The 18,772-nt window shown below is 37.8% G+C and overlaps 1 protein-coding gene across 8 annotated transcripts in view; it reads left to right on the top strand.

Annotated features, from left to right (window-relative positions):
* Positions 1-18,772, top strand: part of SDCCAG8 (SHH signaling and ciliogenesis regulator SDCCAG8) — a 244,759-nt gene that overhangs the window by 111,246 nt on the left and 114,741 nt on the right. The gene's annotated exons all lie outside the window — the stretch shown is intronic.

Here is an 18,772-nt window from a genome sequence, read left to right as displayed (position 1 = left end):
TATTATATTGATATTCCTATAACTATACTATCTGAAAAAAAACATTATATTTGACTCATTAATGGAAAATGTAGGATATTATTGAAATTTCACATTGCACTGAACTTTATGCTACAGTTCATTTAAAGTAACAGTCTCAATTTTGAAGGAAAAAAACTCAAAAACTATTTAATTTGGGGTTATAAATGACATCTTTGATGTCATTTAAATATTTTTAATCTCCTAATGAGAAGCTGACATCACTGAAAATACATTTAGTAATAAAAAATATTTTTTATGAATAATGAATACATAATTAACTTCACATACTTAAATTTATGTATAATGTTTCCTATGGCAAAATCAAATATAACTTTAGGATTAGTAGTATTTTCAGTTCACTCTAATTTATTTATCTTTATAGATAGATAAGCATAATAAAGATATAAGAATGTCTTACTGATACCCTGAATTACATATGCTACATTGCTGGCAGATTCTTTACCATCTGAGCCATGAGGGACGCCCTTAGGACACTAGAGTGGGTAGCCATTCCCTTCTCCAGGGGATCTGCCCGACCAAGAGATCAAACCTGGGTTTCCTGCATAGAAGGCAGATTTTTTACCGTGTAAACCACCAGGGAAGCCCAGTAGATAGATATAATAAAGATATAAAGAATCTGACTTGAAAATGCCTTTCATTCTCTTGTTTATTATAATTGTTTTAGTCTTATTTTTTATTTGTGTTTAGCTGTATTTCTACAAATAAGGAATGCTGCAGTAACAAGAACTTTATAATTAGTATTGGGCAATATAACCAGTTATTGTAATCATATATTCTAATGTATTTTAAATCAAATTATTCTATTGGAAAATGTTCATAACTTTAATATACAGAGCTGTAAGGAACAAATTATAGCCAAAATGTAGTAATATAATCTGAAAATTATGGTTGGACTTCATTTAATGTGAATCCTGGAGCCTTAATATTAATGCTTATAAAACATTTTCTGCTATAAATTTTTATAAGAACTAAGCAAGAGTATGGCAGTAATTTCTATTATTTACCATAGCTGAGATATTATAAATTTGAGGAGAAAATGATATAATAGTTTAGATGTATCATTGGGTTTGCCTTTTTATCAAAATGATAGGAAATTTTTATTTTAATAGTAATGAAGTACAAGAAAGACAGAGTGAGATGAAGACTAGACTGATTAGATATATATTTGTAATTGTCTGGTCATCTGGATTATATATATATGCATATGTAAAATCTGTGTTATATATGTAATATAAAATATACATACTATATAATATCTAGCACATGGTAGGCACATAGGTATTCAGAAATATTTATTGTATTGAACTGAGGAGTTAGGAAGAAATTGTTTAAGGTGGAATCAAATAACAGTTTTCCTAAACTGGAATTATTTTATTTTATTTTTACTGTGGGTGATTTTCCAAATTGGTAATCAAACAATTTTCAAATGGTGATTAAAGTCAACTATGTGAACATTTGAGTTTGGAGTAACTATTTGTAGCTATTTCTCCTTTAGTCATTTTTTTTTTTTTATCTTCCAGATTTTGTACTTATTAGATCGTTCCTGTTTTGTCAGGGAGAAAAGCATACCAAATAATCCTTTGGTCTTTGAAAGCACCAATCTTTTTATATAAAGATGGCCCATCAGAAAAGAGACTTTTCTGTTTTTATTACAGTTTATTTTGAGAGAAAACTCCAGGCTTATTTTCTTTTGAATGTACTGACTGTAGCAAGCAAAATACTTCTGAAGTACCTTCAAAAGGATTGGGTTAGAGTTAGGTCTAACTTTTTTCACATAAATTATGACTATTAAAAATAACTATGTTAATTTGTTAGGAAGTTCAAGTAAAATTTGCTTTGGTGCATTGGTGATTCTTACCTCCGATTATCTTCACTGACCACCCTCTTACCCCTCAGCCAAAGAATCATGGCCCCAATTCTCAGGGAAGAATGGAAGAAATCATGGTTCATAGTTTATTATTGGCCTTTAAAAAAATTAATGTCTTATAATCTTATAAATGGAAGTTTTTACCTTTTGACCACCCTCACCCATTTTGCCCGCCTCCCCGTTCCCCAAGTCTAGCCAACAACCTATCTTTTATGTGTCTGAGTTCACTTTTTTTAGGTGCTACATAAAAATGAGATCATCCAGTATTTGTCTTTCTCTGTCTGACTTATTTTACTTAGGATAATGGTTCTGATCCATCCATGTTATCACAAAAGGCAGAATTTTCTTTCTTATGGCTGTGTAATATTTCATTGTGTGTGTGTGTATGTGTGTGTCACATTCTCTTTATCCATTCACCTGTCAGTGGATTCTTAGGTTGTTTTTGTATTTTGGCTGTTGTAAATAATGCTGTGACAAACATAAGAATGCAGATATCTTTTCAAGATAGTAGTGCATTCAGTTCAGTTCAGTTCAGTTGCTCAGTTGTGTCCGACTCTGTGACTCCATGAGCTGCAGCACACCAGGCCTCCCTGTCCATCACCAACTCCCGGAGTTCACCCAGACTCATGTCCATCGAGTCGGTGATGCCATCCAGCCATCTCATCCTCTGTTGTCCCCTTCTCCTCCTGCCCTCAATCCCTCCCAGAATCAGAGTCTTTTCCAATGAGTCAACTCTTCCCATGAGGTGGCCAAAGTACTGGAGTTTCAGCTTTAGCATCAGTCCTTCCAAAGAACACCCAGGACTGATCTCCTTCAGAATGGACTGGTTGGATCTCCTTGCAGTCCAAGGGACTCTCAAGAGTCTTCTCCAACACCACAGTTCAGAAGCATCGATTCTTCAGCGCTCAGCTTTCTTCACAGTCCAACTCTCACATCCATACATGATCACTGGAAAAACCATAGCCTTGACTAGACGGACCTTAGTTGGCAAAGTAATGTCTCTGCTTTTGAATATGCTATCTAGGTTGGTCATAACTTTCCTTCCAAGGAGTAAGCGTCTTTTAATTTCATGGCTGCAGTCACCATCTGCAGTGATTTTGGAGCCCAAAAAAATAAAGTCTGACACTGTTTCCACTGTTTCCCCATCTATTTCCCATGAAGTGATGGGACCAGATGCCATGATCTTTGTTTTCTGAATGTTGAGCTTTAAGCCAACTTTTTCACTCTCCACTTTCACTTTCATCAACAGGCTTTTGAGTTCCTCTTCACTTTCTGCCATAAGGGTGGTGTCATCTGCATATCTGAGGTGATTGATATTTCTCCCGGCAATCTTGATTCCAGCTTGTGCTTCTTCCAGCCCAGCGTTTCTCATGATGTACTCTGCATATAAGTTAGATAAGCAGGGTGACAATATACAGCCTTGACGTACTCCTTTTCCTATTTGGAACCAGTCTGTTGTTCCATGTCCAGTTCTAACTGTTGCTTCCTGACCTGCATATAGGTTTCTCCAGAGGCAAATCAGGTGGTCTGGTATTCCCATCTCTTTCAGAATTTTCCACAGTTTATTGTGAGCCACACAGTCAAAGGCTTTAGCATAGTCAATAAAGCAGAAGTAGATGTTTTTCTGGAACTCTCTTGCTTTTTCAATGATCCAGCGGATGTTGGCAATTTGATCTCTCGTTCCTCTGTCTTTTCTAAAACCAGCTCGAAAGTCTGGAAGTTCATGGTTCACATATTGCTGAAGCCTGGCTTGGAGAATTTTGAGCATTACTTTACTAGGGTGTGAGATGAGTGCAATTGTGCGGTGGTTTGAGCATTCTTTGGTATTGCCTTTCTTAGTGTATTACCTTCACATAAATACTCAGATGTGAAATTGCTCAATTGTATGATAGTTATATTTTTAATTTTTTGAGGACACTCCATACTGTTTTCCGTAGTGGTTGCACCATTTCATTATTAATGTTCCCCTAAAGTCAATTTTATATATTAACTTTTTAAATGTAAAATGGTTTCTCTTTTTATCAAATTAGAATGTTAAGTACATTGCTGACATAATTTCCTTCTAGAAAATAAGAAGCCAAGCCATTATTTTTTGAGCTTTACTTTGTTTTAAAAGTTAAAGCAAAAAATGTTCTAACAAGAATGATTGTTGCTAAGTTGATAAGCCACTTCAGTCATGTCCGACTCTGTGTGACCCAATAGATGGCAGCCCACCAGGCTCCCCTGTCCCTGGGATTCTCCAGGCAAGAACACTGTAGTGGGTTGCCATTTCTTTCTCCAATGCATGAAAGTGAAACGTGAAAGTGAAGTCGCTCAGTCGTGTCCAACTCTTCGCAACCCCATGGACTGCAGCCCACCAGGTTCCTCCGTCTGTGGAATTCTCCAGGCAAGAGTACTGCAGTGGGGTGCCATTGCCTTCTCCAAACAAGGATGGTTACAGTATATTAAAGGATTTCCTTCTTGTGTACACAGAATTTAGACCTGCATTGGTCTTTTTAGTTAAATTCTCTCAACAAAAACATTATAATACTGTTTAAATGTTCCAATGTAACATTTTAATTGTTCAAAGAAGACATAAAAATGGCCAGTAAACACATAAAAATGTGCTCAACATTGCTCATTATTAGAAAAATGCAAATCAAAACTACAATGAGGTATCACCTCACACCAGTCAGAATGGCCATCATCAAAAAGTCTATAAACAGTAAATGCTGGAGAGGATGTGAGGAAAAGGAACCCTCTTGTACTATTGATGGAAATGTAAATTGATACAGCCTGTGGAGAACAGTATGAAAAAACTATTAAATCTTAAAAAACTAGGAATAAATCTATCACATAACCCACTAATCCCACTACTGGGCATATGCCTTGAGAAAACCATAATTCAAAAAGGCACATGTACCCCAGTGTTCATTACAGCACTATTTACAGTAGCCAGGACATGGAAGCAGCATAGATGTCCATCAATAGATGTATAAAGAAGTTGTGGTACATATACACAATGGAGTATTACTCAGCCATATAAAGGAATACATTTGACTCAGTTCTAATAAGGTGGATGAACCTAGAGCCTATTTTACAGAGTGAAGTAAGTCAGAAAGAGGAAAGCAAATATCATATATTAATGCATATATATGGAATATAGAAATATGGTACTGATGAATCTATCTGCAGGGCAGCAATGGAGATGCATACATAGAGAACAGACTTGTAGACACAGTGGGGGAAGGGGAGAGTGGGATTAATTGAGAGAGTAGCATTGAGACATGAAGTGAAGTGAAGTCACTCAGTCGTGTCCGACTCTTTGCCTCCCCATGAACTGTAGCCTACCAGGTTCCTCCATCCATGGGATTTTCCAGGCAAGAATACTGGAGTGGGTTGTCATTTCCTTCTCCAGGAGATCTTCCCGACCCAGGGGTTGAATGAACCTGGGTCTCCTGCATTGTAGGGCAGACGCTTTACCATCTGAGCCACCATATGTAAAATTAGATAGCCAGTGGGAATTTGCAATATGATGCAGGAAGCTCAAATCCAGTGCTCTGTGACAACCTCTAGGGGTGGGATGGTGTGGGAGGTGGGAGGGAAGTTCAAGAGGAAGGGGACATACATATGCCTATGACTGATTCCATAAGCAGAAACCAGTACAGGACTGTAAAGCAAGTACCCTCCAATTAAAAATAAATATGTTTAAATTTTTTAAAAAGACACCTGTGCCCCAGTGTTCATTGCAGCACTATTTTCGATAGCCAGGACATGGAAGCAACCTAGATGTCCATCGACAGATAAAATAAAGAAGTTGTGGTGTATATATACAATGGAATGTTACTCAGACACAAAAAGGAACGAATATGAATCAGTTAAACTAAGGTGGATGAACCTAGACCCTGTTGCACGGAGTGAAGTAAGTCAGAAAGAGAAAAACAAATGTCAACGCATATATCTGGTTCCATAATCTAGACTCCATAATCTAGGAAAATGGTACAGATGAACCTATTTACAGAGCAATAGAGACACAGTTGTAGAGAATGGGCTTGTGGGCAGAGCAGGGGAAGGAGAGGGCAGGCCGAATTGAGAAAGTACCACTGACATATGTACACTGCCACGTGTCAAATACATAGCTGTCAGAAGCTGCTGTCCTACATCAGGAAGAGCCCCTGGAGGAGGGCATGGCAACCCACTCCAGTGTTCTTGCCTGGAGAATCCCATGGACAGAGGAGCCTGGTGGGCTACAGTCCATAGGCTCACAGAGCATTGGACATGGCTGAAGCGACTTAGTACACACACACACAGAAGCTGCTATATAACATAGAGAGCCCAGCCTGGCACTCTGTGACGACCTAGAGGGGTGAGATGAGGGGGAGAAGAGGAGGGAGGCTCAAGATGGAGGGCATATATATTTCCTTATAGCTGATTCACATTGTTGTACAGCAGAAACCAACACCAACATTGTAAGCAATTATCCTCCAATTAAAAAAAAAATGAACATTTTAAGACATGTGCAGTAGAATAGATAGATACCATAGGATTACTAGCTTTGTAAAGCAAGAAACTGCCAAAGATTTAACATGTTTTGAGTTTATCAACTCCATTAATATAGCTCTTAAGGTACTGCTGTGAGTAAAACAGAAATGTTCTCTTGAATGATAATTCAACTAGGTGAATTTGTAAATAATTAAGCATTCATTCCAGGATGTTTTTATTAGATTGGAGAAAATGTTCATTGGGATTTTTCCATAACATCTTGTGGAAAAACCCAAGCAGACTTTTTGGCCAACCCAGTACTTATAGACACATTAAACTTTGTAGTTGTCCAGTAGTCAGGCATTATTGATTCAGTCAACTTGCAACTGGGAGTAGGGGGGAGATGAGGAGACAGTGTTAGGAAGCTGTTTGCAAGTCTTTGAAGTTACAGTCCCTTGATATTTATAGGGACAAATCCCAGGGTCTTCACTAATGATAGCAAAAGCAATTAATTCCTGCTATTAAATATAGTAACGTATTTAACTGACCCATTCGCTCTCTAGGATGTTTGTAAATATAGAACTAAAATTATTTGTGAGCCCATTGAAATAAATTCTACCACTCAAACTATATTTCACTATAGCATAATGACATTTCAGCAGAGGGTTATGTTCTGAATTTAATTTGTAAGGTAAATATTCCATATGGTCAAACTTAATTTTGAAAACCCTTTGAATCATTCACATTTACATAGTCTACATTTGTATGTATTGATTTATATGTGTTCAGAACCATGTATTCCTACTACAGTTTCTCAAAAACCTTTTTTTTTTTTTTTTTTTTTGGCCATGTTGCAGGTCTTGTGAGCACTTAGTTCTCCAACTAGGGATCAATCCTGGGCCCTTGGCAGTGAGACTGCAGAGATCTAACCATTGGACCACCAGGGCACTCCCTTAAAAACCTTTAATTCATATCATTTTACTTTTAATGTTGTTGGGATAGATTACTATTTACTCAGATGAAGACCAGATATGAATGAAGACAAGGAGGAAACCAGCCCCCAAAAGTAATCCTATACCACTTCTTTTATCATTATGGGAAGAAAAAAAAAGCTTTTATTAAAACTATTTAAAGAATTTTTGCTTAGAGTAAGAATTGATTTAGGAGTCAGAAATGATTAGAAAACTGAAAAGTTTTTCCAACTGCTACATATTGTATTGGGAAGGCTAAAAGGTCAAGTGCCACTTTGACTCTCCTGCTATGTGGAGTCTTTGTGTTGTAAAAGATATAAACTTTGGGACCTGAGGCTAAGCACATTCAAACTCCACACTCTCAAGGCTACCCCTAAAATCTCTTGAGGAAATGCTTCTTCAAAGTGAATCTCAGCCACAGCTTTGCAAATTGAGAGCCTTGTGTTAGCTAGTGTGACATTTGATCCCAGACATCTCGAGTTAATCTTTTCTCAGTGTCTGTCCATGTTTTTTACCCATGACAAGTTGTAGTCCAAGAGGTTTTAGAAAGCACATTTTGTCATTTTTCTTTTTATCTTCTGAAGTTTGTTTAGGAAGATAATATACAGTATAGTATAAAGAGTATAGGACTTGAAATCAGATTAATCCCATTTTGAATCCCATCTCTCCCACTATATCATTTTGTATAAGTCATTAAATATCTGTGTCTGTTTTCTCATTGTAAAACAAGTATAGGATATTTATGTTTACAAGATTGCCATGAACACAAAATGAGATTAAAACTAGAAAATCTAATAGTATGAAATAGTAACACAGTGCCTGACACATGAGAAATGATGGCTGGTGTCAGTGTTACTATTAGGCCTGATGATGCTAAAGCTGAAACTCCAGTACTTTGGCCACCTCATGTGAAGAGTTGACTCATTGGAAAAGACTCTGATGTTGGGAGGGACTGGGGGCAGGAGGAGAAGGGGATGACAGAGGATGAGATGGCTGGATGGCATCACTGACTCGATGGACGTGGGTCTGGGTGAACTCCGGGAGTTGGTGATGGACAGGGAGGCCTGGCATGCTGCGATTCATGGGGTCGCAAAGAGTCGGACACGACTGAGCAACTGAACTGAACTGAACTGAAACGCATATTAAATCAATATTGTGTGCCCTCAATGATGATAAGCATGAACAGAACTTCTAGGATGGTATCAGCAACCTTTGGTTATCGAACTCAGGTTTGTTCAATTAGCTTGCCACTCAAAGCCAATAAATTGAGGGGCAAGTGTCAGTAGAAAGGAAAGCTGCTTTATTCAGAAAAGCCAGCAACCTGGGAGAAGGTGCACTTCTGTCCAGGGACCAACTCTGAAGATTCTGCTTAGCCATGAGTTTTTAAAGGGAAAAAAATCATAGTTAATCATTAAAATAGGAGGTAAGAGTCTTCATCATTTTTCCATTTCATGCAAACCTTCTGACTTCTGATCTTCCTTAGAATGCTGTCTTGCTCGTGTGATCTGCCTGTGCAGTCGGAGGCTCTCTTACCCACACGGTGCAACTGCACCTGTGGGGTCTGCCTGCAGATTTACTAAGGGGAAGCTAGGGGCAGAGAACCAATCGTTCTTTAGCTACTTAATTCTTCATTCTTACACCTTGTAATGCGGGAAAGCCTTCAATAGATTAGGCAAGGCATTGTGCACATTCATTAAAGCAGAAATCAGAAGTTAGGTTAAATGCTGTGTCGTGATCTCGTCTTTATGGTTAAGACCAGAAGAAAACAGGAATGAACAGAAAAGGGGTAAAGGAGCTGCTTACACTTCTACATCTACTACAGTAAAGACAACCATTTTTGTCCATTTCTAAAATGACTTTCCTATTACATTATAATGACTTTTTATTTACATAGGCTGGTTTTCCAAGAGTCTAGTTTGGAGAGTGAGTCTTAGTAATAAGTTTGGCTATTTTCTAGACCAGTGCTGTCAAGTAGAATTTTCTGTGATGATGAGATGTTTTATACCTGCACTGTTCACTATGGCAGACATGATCTGTATGTGGCTACTGAGCACTATGTGATTAATGCAGTTGAGGAGCTATGTTCTCTATTTTAATTAAATTAATTTTATATACTCATAGGTAGCTAGTGCAGCTTACAGTCAACCTTATTAATGGTTTAGTAAAGTCATTCTTAACACCAACAAGTTAATAAAAGTGTCAATGGATGAATACTCAATTTCAGATGAGTACATTCTTTTTATCCACACAGAATTTGATAGAAACAATCGTTTATCTTTCAAGTGATATATTGTTATGTTTTATTTTTGAATATCATGTACCACTTTATTTTTCTAAATATATTCTATGAATTCATCCACTGGGCTATGAGTGATAAATTCACATTGTCAAATTTTGACCACTTCAAAACCACAGGTTCTTCTTTCTCACTGTGCTAGAGTTCCAGTCTTCCTAGTGTTCTGTAGTATTTTTTTCTTTTCTCATTTTCTTATGTGTATAAATAAATTACCCTAGATTAATGATTATTAAATAATTTTTAATTCACATATTTATTAGCAAGAATAAATCACTACCATTGGATTAAAATAGTTTCTATATGCTACTTTTTCATTCCAAGTAAAGTTATTCTTTGCAACTAAGATGGCCCAGTTTTTAAAATGGGTTTTACATTCATTTCTTTTTTTTTTTTATTTTATTTTTAAACTTTACAATATTATATTGGTTTTGCCAAATATCGAAATGAATCCGCCACAGGTATATATGTGTTTCCCATCCTGAACCCTCCCCCCTCTTCCCTCCCCATACCATCCCTCTGGGTCGTCCCAGTGCACCAGCCGCAAGCATCCAGTATCGTGCATCGAACCTGGACTGGTGACTCTTTCCATATATGATATTATACGTATTTCAATGCCATTCTCCCAAATCATCCTACCCTCTCCCTCTCCCACAGAGTTCAAAAGACTGTTCTATACATCAGTGTCTCTTTTGCTGTCTTGTATACAGGGGTATTTTTACCATCCTTCTAAATTCCATATATATGCGTTAGTATACTGTATTGGTGTTTCTCTTTCTGGCTTACTTCACTCTGTATAATAGGCTCCAGTTTCATCCACTTCATTAGAACTGATTCAAATGTATTCTTTTTAATGGCTGAGTAATACTCCATTGTGTATATGTACCACAGCTTTCTTATCCATTCATCTGCTGATGGACATCTAGGTTGCTTCCATGTCCTGGCTATTATAAACAGTGCTGTGATGAACAGTGGGGTACACGTGTCTCTTTCAATTCTGGTTTCCTCAGTGTGTATGCCCAGCAGTGAGATTGCTTGATCATAAGGCAGTTCTATTTCCAGTTTTTTAAGGAATCTCCACCCTGTTCTCCATAGTGGCTGTACTAGTTTGCATTCCCACCAACAGTGTAAGAGGGTTCCCTTTTCTCCACACCCTCTCCAGCGTTTATTGCTTGTAGACCTTTGGATCGCAGCCATTCTGACTGATGTGAAATGGTACCTCATAGTGGTTTTGATTTGCATTTCTCTGATAATGAGTGATGTTGAGCATCTTTTCATGTGTTTGTTAGCCATCTGTATGTCTTCTTTGGAGAAATGTCTATTTAGTTCTTTGGCCCATTTTTTGATTGGGTCATTTATTTTTCTGGAATTGAGCTGTAGGAGTTGCTTGTATATTTTTGAGATTAGTTGTTTGTCAGTTGCTTCATTTGCTATTATTTTCTCCCATTCTGAAGGCTGTCTTTTCACCTTGTTTATAGTTTCCTTTGTTGTGTAGAAGCTTTTAAGTTTAATTAGGTCCCATTTGTTTATTTTTGCTTTTATTTCCAGTATTCTGGGAGGTGGGTCATAGAGGATCCTGCTGTGATGTTTGTCAGAGAGTGTTTTGCCTATGTTCTCCTCTAGGAGTTTTATAGTTTCTGGTCTTACATTGAGATCTTTAATCCATTTTGAGTTTATTTTTGTGTATGGTGTTAGAAAGTGTTCTAGTTCCATTCTTTTACAAGTGGTTGACCAGTTTTCCCAGCACCACTTGTTAAAGAGATTGTCTTTAATCCATTGTATATTCTTGCCTCCTTTGTCAAAGATAAGGTGTCCATATGTGCGTGGATTTATCTCTGGGCTTTCTATTTTGTTCCATTGATCAATATTTCTGTCTTTGTGCCAGTACCATACTGTCTTGATAACTGTGGCTTTGTAATAGAGCCTGAAGTCAGGCAGGTTGATTCCTCCAGTTCCATTCTTCTTTCTCAAGATAGCTTTGGCTATTCGAGGTTTTTTGTATTTCCATACAAATTGTGAAATTATTTGTTCTAGCTCTGTGAAGCATACCGTTGGTAGCTTGATAGGGATTGCATTGAATCTATAAATTGCTTTGGGTAGTGTACTCATTTTCACTATATTGATTCTTCCAACCCATGAACATGGTATATTTCTCCATCTATCAGTGTCCTCTTTGATTTCTTTCACCAGTGTTTTATAGTTTTCTATATATAGGTCTTTAGTTTCTTTAGGTAGATATATTCCTAAGTATTTTATTCTTTCCCTTGCAATGGTGAATGGAATTGTTTCCTTAATTTCTCTTTCTGTTTTCTCATTATTAGTGTATAGGAATGCAAGGGATTTCTGTGTGTTGATTTTATATCCTGCAACTTTACTATATTCATTGATTAGTTCTAGTAATTTTCTGGTGGAGTCTTTAGGGTTTTCTATGTAGAGGATCATGTCATCTGCAAACAGTGAGAGTTTTACTTTTTCTTTTCCAATTTGGATTCCTTTTATTTCTTTTTCTGCTCTGATTGCTGTGGCCAAAACTTCCAAAACTATGTTGAATAGTAATGGTGAAAGTGGGCACCCTTGTCTTGTTCCTGACTTTAGAGGAAATGCTTTCAATTTTTCACCATTGAGGATAATATTTGCTGTAGGTTTGTCATATATAGCTTTTATTATGTTGAGGTATGTTCCTTCTATTCCTGCTTTCTGGAGAGTTTTTATCATAAATGGATGTTGAATTTTGTCAAAGGCTTTCTCTGCATCTTACATTCATTTCTTAAGTCTTTTTTTACTCAGGAAATCAGGAGAAGTTGAACTTATTGAACTTATCTTAATGAAATTAATATGTTATTTAATATAAGATATTGAACTTATATTAATGAAGTTCTTTATTTCATTCTACTTAATTTATATCAAAAATATAGTTTTTAATAATCATAAATATACCCTAATTTTTAAAATTAATTTTTATTGGAGTATAGCTGATTTACAATGTTGTATTAGTTTCTGTTCAGCAGCACAGTGAATCAGTTATACATATACATATGTCCACTCTTTTCTAGATTCTTTTCCCATATAGGACATTACAGAATATTGACTAGAGCAACCTGGGCTATATAGTAGATTCTTATTAGTTATCTATTTTATATATAGTAGTGTATTTATGTCAATCTGAACCTCCCAATTTATCCCTCCTCCTCTTACCCTCTGGTAACCATAAGTGTTTCTACATCTGTGATTCTATTTCTTTTTTATGTTTAACTCTTATTAGAGTATAATTGACTTACAATATTGTATTAGTCTCAGATAGGTCCATTGAAGTCAGGTCCCAGGACTGCAGTAATCCTGGATCTGGACCCCCTGTAGGCACTATGGAGGCAGCTCAGACTCTGGCCTGGCCCAACTCTGACATGTCTGTGCTCACAAAGTTTACAGCTGTTAAAACTAGATATGTCTTACCTGGGGAGCTTGTCCATTCAGATGTTTTGTAGGCACTGAGTTTACAAAGCCAATCATAGCAATATCAAATTCATGGTTTGTGTAGCTGCAAGGAGAGATTTTAGCTTTTCTTCCTTAGTTGCATGACCTCTGGAGTTTAGCTGTGGTTTCAGCCCCACAGGGATCTGCTCTCAAGGTTGCCCCAGATCACATGAGTCTGCCCCAGCAAGAAAGGGGTACAGAAGTGGTGGTGGCTGTGGTCGCAAGAGTACCTACTATTGAGGAGATAGAGTGAGGAGGATGAGATGGCAGCCACTGGGGCTGCAGGGGTGGGGACAGGTTCTTGGGGAAGTCTGCAGCTGTGTTCACAAGAGAGCCAGCCCAGACTGGAATGAGGTACTTTGGCCAGTGGCCATGGACATGTAAAAGTCAGCCCTGGTGGGAGTCTCCCTAATGTGCAATGAGGCAGAGGCCAGTGCATGGTGACAGAGGCTGCAAATGTGGCCCTGCCCCTTGCACTTCACTCAGCAATGGCGTTTTGCTTCTGTGGAGTCCAGGTTTCCTCCACAAGCATTCAGGGTTATGGATTTCCTCACTCCTGTGCCCTCAGGCTGTCTCTTTGCAGCCGACAGCAGTCCCCTTTCTGGATTTGCTTTCCAAACCCATGTTTCAGAACGTAACCCCCATCTGTACCAGTGGACACACATCTTAGGCTGGGGCACAGACCAGCTGTAAAGGTCTCCCTCTGTTCTGCCCCATTGACCAGTTGTTGTGCTCTCCTCTTATAGTCCCCAGTGCTCGCATTCTGTCCCAGCTGATCTCCCCACTGCTGAGGAGGCTGCCTCCCTTGTAAAAACCTCTTCTGTCCTTCAGCTCCCCCGCCAGTGGTGCCGTTCTCATCCCTCTTCCTCTCCTTTTCTTTCTCCCTTCTTCTTTCTTTCATCCTACCTGGTTATGCCTGGGTCTTTCTTGTCCTTTTAGGGGTCTGACATCTCTGCTAATGTTCAGCCAGTGCTCTTTGAGAATTGTTCCATTTGCAGATGCATTCTTGATGCACTTGTGGGGAGAGGTGAACTTCACTTCCTCCTTCTCCACCATCTTGACTCCTTCACTAATTTTTAAATTGTATTATAAAATCAATTTTATGGGGTGAAACCAAAAGTTTTTCTTTTTTTAAGGGGAATAGAATTAGAAGGAATAGGAAATATCTGAGTGCTTCAAATATAATTAGGGGTAGTATTGTTTTATGATATAAAAGTTACATTTATACATATGTGTGGGAGAGTGTATATGTTTCTAAACTATGGTATAAAATGTATTTCTTACTATGGATCTTGGTTAAAACGAAAAGAAATTGAAAGTTGTTGGCTAATTTATGATATGGTTCAGTTCAGTTCAGTCGCTCAGTCGTGTCTGACTCATTGTGACCCCATGAATCGCAGCACGCCAAGCCTCCCTGTCCATCAACAACTCCCAGAGTTCACTCAAACTCATGTCCATCAAGTCAGTGATGCCATCCAGCCATCTCATCCTCTGTCGTCCCCTTCTCCTCCTGCCCCCAATCCCTCCCAGAATCAGAGTCTTTTGCAATGAGTCAACTCTTCGCATGAGGTGGCCAAAGGACTGGAGTTTCAGCTTTAGCATCATTCCTTCCAAAGAAATCCCAGGGCTGATCTTCTTCAGAATGGAAAATCCTGAATGAAAGTTAATTTCAGCATAGATATTATACCTAGCCAAACTATCAAGTGGGCTTCCCTGATAACTCGGTAAAGAATCTGCCTGCAATGCATGAGACCTGGGTTTGATCCCTGGGTTGGGAAGATCCCCTGGAGAAGGGAAAGGCTACCCACTCCAGTATTCTGGCCTGGAGCAATCCATGGACTGTACAGTCCATGGGGTTGCAAAGAGTCAGACACGACTGAGTGACTTTCACTTTAAACTCTCAAGGATATGCATGGAATAACAACATATTCGGGCATACAGATACTTTTTGAAAATGCATTGTTTGTGTACCCTTTCTTGTGAAAGTTACCCGGAGAATGTATTTCAACTACAGAAGCGGATAAACTGAGAAACAGGTTGACTTAAAACACATAAAACAAGAAACTCTAATAGGAGCATGTGTAAGAAAATCAACCAAATCAGAAATCAACCAGGCTAGACATGTCACCAAGCAGGATATATCTAGGAAAATAATTTAAAGGAACTAATGATTTACTGATATGTTTCACTATTGAAAAAACATTATGAATGGGTATTTGACAGAACTGTTTGAACATTTGGGGGAAAAAATGTTACTTACCTAGAAAAATAAACTATTAAAAAAGCAAGCAATTAATTCTATAAATAATAAAAGATTTTTACAAGAAAGTTAATTTAAGCAGAATAATGCTTGTCTCAGTAATGAACAGTATTTCTATAATCATTATAATGTAAATGAACTACTGACTAATGATTTAACCAAAATTGTTATAGAGGTGGATGAGGTGGGTATATTGGGTGGCATAAGAGAGATAAATCACTGCTTTTTTTAATACAGGAAATCTACATGGATGAGTTCTCAATCACTCAGTCGTATCCAACTCTTTGCAACCCCATGGACTGTAGCCCGTCAGGCTCTTCTATTCATGAGATTTCCCAGGCAAGAATACTGGAGCGGGTTGCCATTTCCTTCTCTAGGGGGTCTTCCCCACCCATGGATCAAATCCTCGTCTCTTCCATCTCCTGCATTGGCAGGTGGATTCTTTACCACTAGTGCCACATAGGAAATCAATTTCGATGTTGGGCAAAACTAATACAATTTTGTAAAGTTTAAAAATAAAATTAAAAAAAAAAGAAATTTATGTAGCAAAATCAAAGGACAGCATGATAAAAGTGAAAGTTGCCTGGTTGTGTCTGACTCTGTGACCCCGTGGACTGTAGCCCACCAGGCTCCTCTGTCCATGGAATTCTCCAGGCCAGAACACTGCCGTGGGTAGCCGTTCCCTTCTCCGGGGGATCTTCCCAACCCAGGGACTGAATCCATGTCTCCCGCATTGCAGGTAGATTCTTTACCATGTGAGCCACCAGGGAAGCAAGTATGTTATTTTAAAGTAGGAATATGAATATCAGGGATGGATACTATGTGCCACTGAGGGTTTGGCTTAGAGATGGGGAGGGGAAGAACACAGGCACTACCTTTCTTTGTTAAGAGCAACTGAGTACTATTTGACTTGAATTAGGCACATTGCTTTGATAAGAAAATCTAATAAATAATGAAAAGAAATGATTAATAAGAAAATTGTGTGCATTATAGATTATAAATGAACAGTAGTCTTTCTCCACATCCCCTCCTTGGTAGTGTTCTCCTGAGGTAGCCACTTTTAACCATTTCTACTTTTACTTATTGAGATTTTTCAATGACATCACTGATTCAATGAACATGCACTTCGTCAAACTCCTAGAGACAGTGAGGGACAGGGAGGGCTGGTGTACTGCAGTCCATGGGGTCACAAAGAGTCAGACATGACAATTGAACAACTTTTAGTTATTCTGGTGGTTACATTCATGACTTGAAGTATATCTTTTGATAAAGTGTAAAGCTATCCAGACTCATCTTTGCCCAGCTAGCCAGGAGATGGCCATGTCAAACTGCAGTGTGCATTGCAGGCTAATAGAGTACTTTGAGAGTAGTGTACAATTGGCCTATGACTGTTGTGGTCTTTCATCCCTGAGCCACTGTACACAGCCAAGGAAGCAGCCCTGACCTAGTTGGGCAAAGCAAAGGGTTATCCTGCCAGTGGGAGTATGGCATTTCTGGCAAGAGATTCCTCTTCTAACTGTTGGAGTTGGTGCCATGGCAGATTTTCCTGACTCGGGGAGTAAGTGTTGAGCCCTGGTCCAGCTGGTTCGATTATTTGTTGATTTTGATTATCTGCACCAATAAGCTGTTTCTCTGGCACAGATAATCAGAATCAGGCAGTAACTTTCCATCTTCCTAACAAAAATGCTTTTTGCATTTTGAAATTATAATAAAGTTTTATTTAGTGTCCTCCAAAAGAGTGCTTATCTGGAAATTTTATTGAATTAAATTAAGAACTCTTTAGTGCTCAGGGATAACCATAAATCCTTAGATGGATCTTTTTCCTTTACTTATATTTTTGCTCTTGAAGGGTAGAGAAAGATCAGAAGTAATGGTACCAGCTGTTTTTTATTCAGTTCTTGCTATATCCTAGGCACTCTGGTAAGTATTTGCCATCTCATTTTTGTCTTCCCAATAATTTTAGGAGCTTTCTAGAGTTGGCACTCCCATTTTAGACTGAAGAAACTGGTAAGAGTTGAGTGACTTGTCCAAGGTCCCAGAGCTAGAGAGTGCCTGAGCTGTGTCTAAGCCCTGATTTCTGTTGATTCTTGGGCCCATGTTCTTTATCTCTGTGTTTGACTGGAATTCAGCATAGCATCTGACTTTTTATTACATGAGACTAAGAAAGCAGCTACTTTATACATAAAACCTGATTACCAGTATAAGGTCACATACATAATTGTTGTTGGATGGTGCTGATAAAAATTGTTACACTTTTTATTTTGAAGGAAGTTTAGAATTTTATACATCTTCTATTTCTGTCACTGTGTAGTGTCCTCTCAACTCAAAATTCTGGAGTCATCTTTGTTATCTTCTGATATCTATCCTTTTATTTACATGTACTCATCATGTTCTCTTTATATTTGTTTTAACTGTCACTACTTCTTATATTTGGAGTATTGTAACCATCTTTTTGTGGTCTACTATTACTGCCAGTCTCTACTGTCTTAATGATCATACACATTAATCTAGTATTTTGAAGCTCAGCTTCTCTCATGTTGTGTACCTGTTTAAATCATTATTTCCTCATTATCTATAAGGAAAAATACAGCTTTATAAATCTAGAATTTAAAATGTTTGATAATTGGTCTAATCTATCATTCTGTGAGTTTATGTGGCCTTACCTTCTTTCCCACTTTTCTTGCCCATTAAGTATATCCTTAATCTGGCCTATTGAAGCACAGATTTTCTCTAAGACTCATTTGTTGTTTTTTACATGCTTGATATTTTGGTTGTCTTTTTGTGTGTGTTTGTCTCATTTACTCAACTGAATTGCTAAGTCCTGAGTGTGGATGTGAAAACTCTGAGTCCATCATAATATTTAGCATAGTTTCTTGCACATAGCACTGTGTAAAAATATTAATGGATAAATTTTTGCAATTTCCTGGGGGTTCAGCGGTAAAGAATTCACCTGCAACACAGGAGATGTAGGAGACGTAGGTTTGATCCTTGGGTCAAGAAGATCCTCTAGAGGAGGGCATGGCAATTCACTCCAGTGTTCTTGCCTGGAGAATCCCATGGACAGAGGATCTGGTGGGCTATAGTCCATGGGGTTGCAAAGAGTCAGACTCAACTGAAGTGACTGAGCATGAGCAGGAGCAAAAAAAAATTAATGGGTACATTTTTGTAATTTTAAAATTAACATATAATTCCAGTTCTACTTTGCTTTTTTGTTAATTTCATAAATGTTAGACCAAACTTAGTAGGCTAGGCTTTTCTCTTATGTTTTTCTATCTTTTTAATTATAATGCGTAATAAGATAGAAATGTATTGATAAAACTTTAACAATTTAAAATATTTTAATCAGTTTCACTTAGTAATCTAATCTGAAAGATATAGAAAATCTACTCTGAATGAAAGCAATATGC

This window comes from Bos javanicus, chromosome 16 (assembly GCF_032452875.1).
Source record: "Bos javanicus breed banteng chromosome 16, ARS-OSU_banteng_1.0, whole genome shotgun sequence".
NCBI classification, from domain to species: Eukaryota; Metazoa; Chordata; class Mammalia; order Artiodactyla; family Bovidae; genus Bos; species Bos javanicus.
This window is presented reverse-complemented; position numbering and strand designations above follow the sequence as displayed.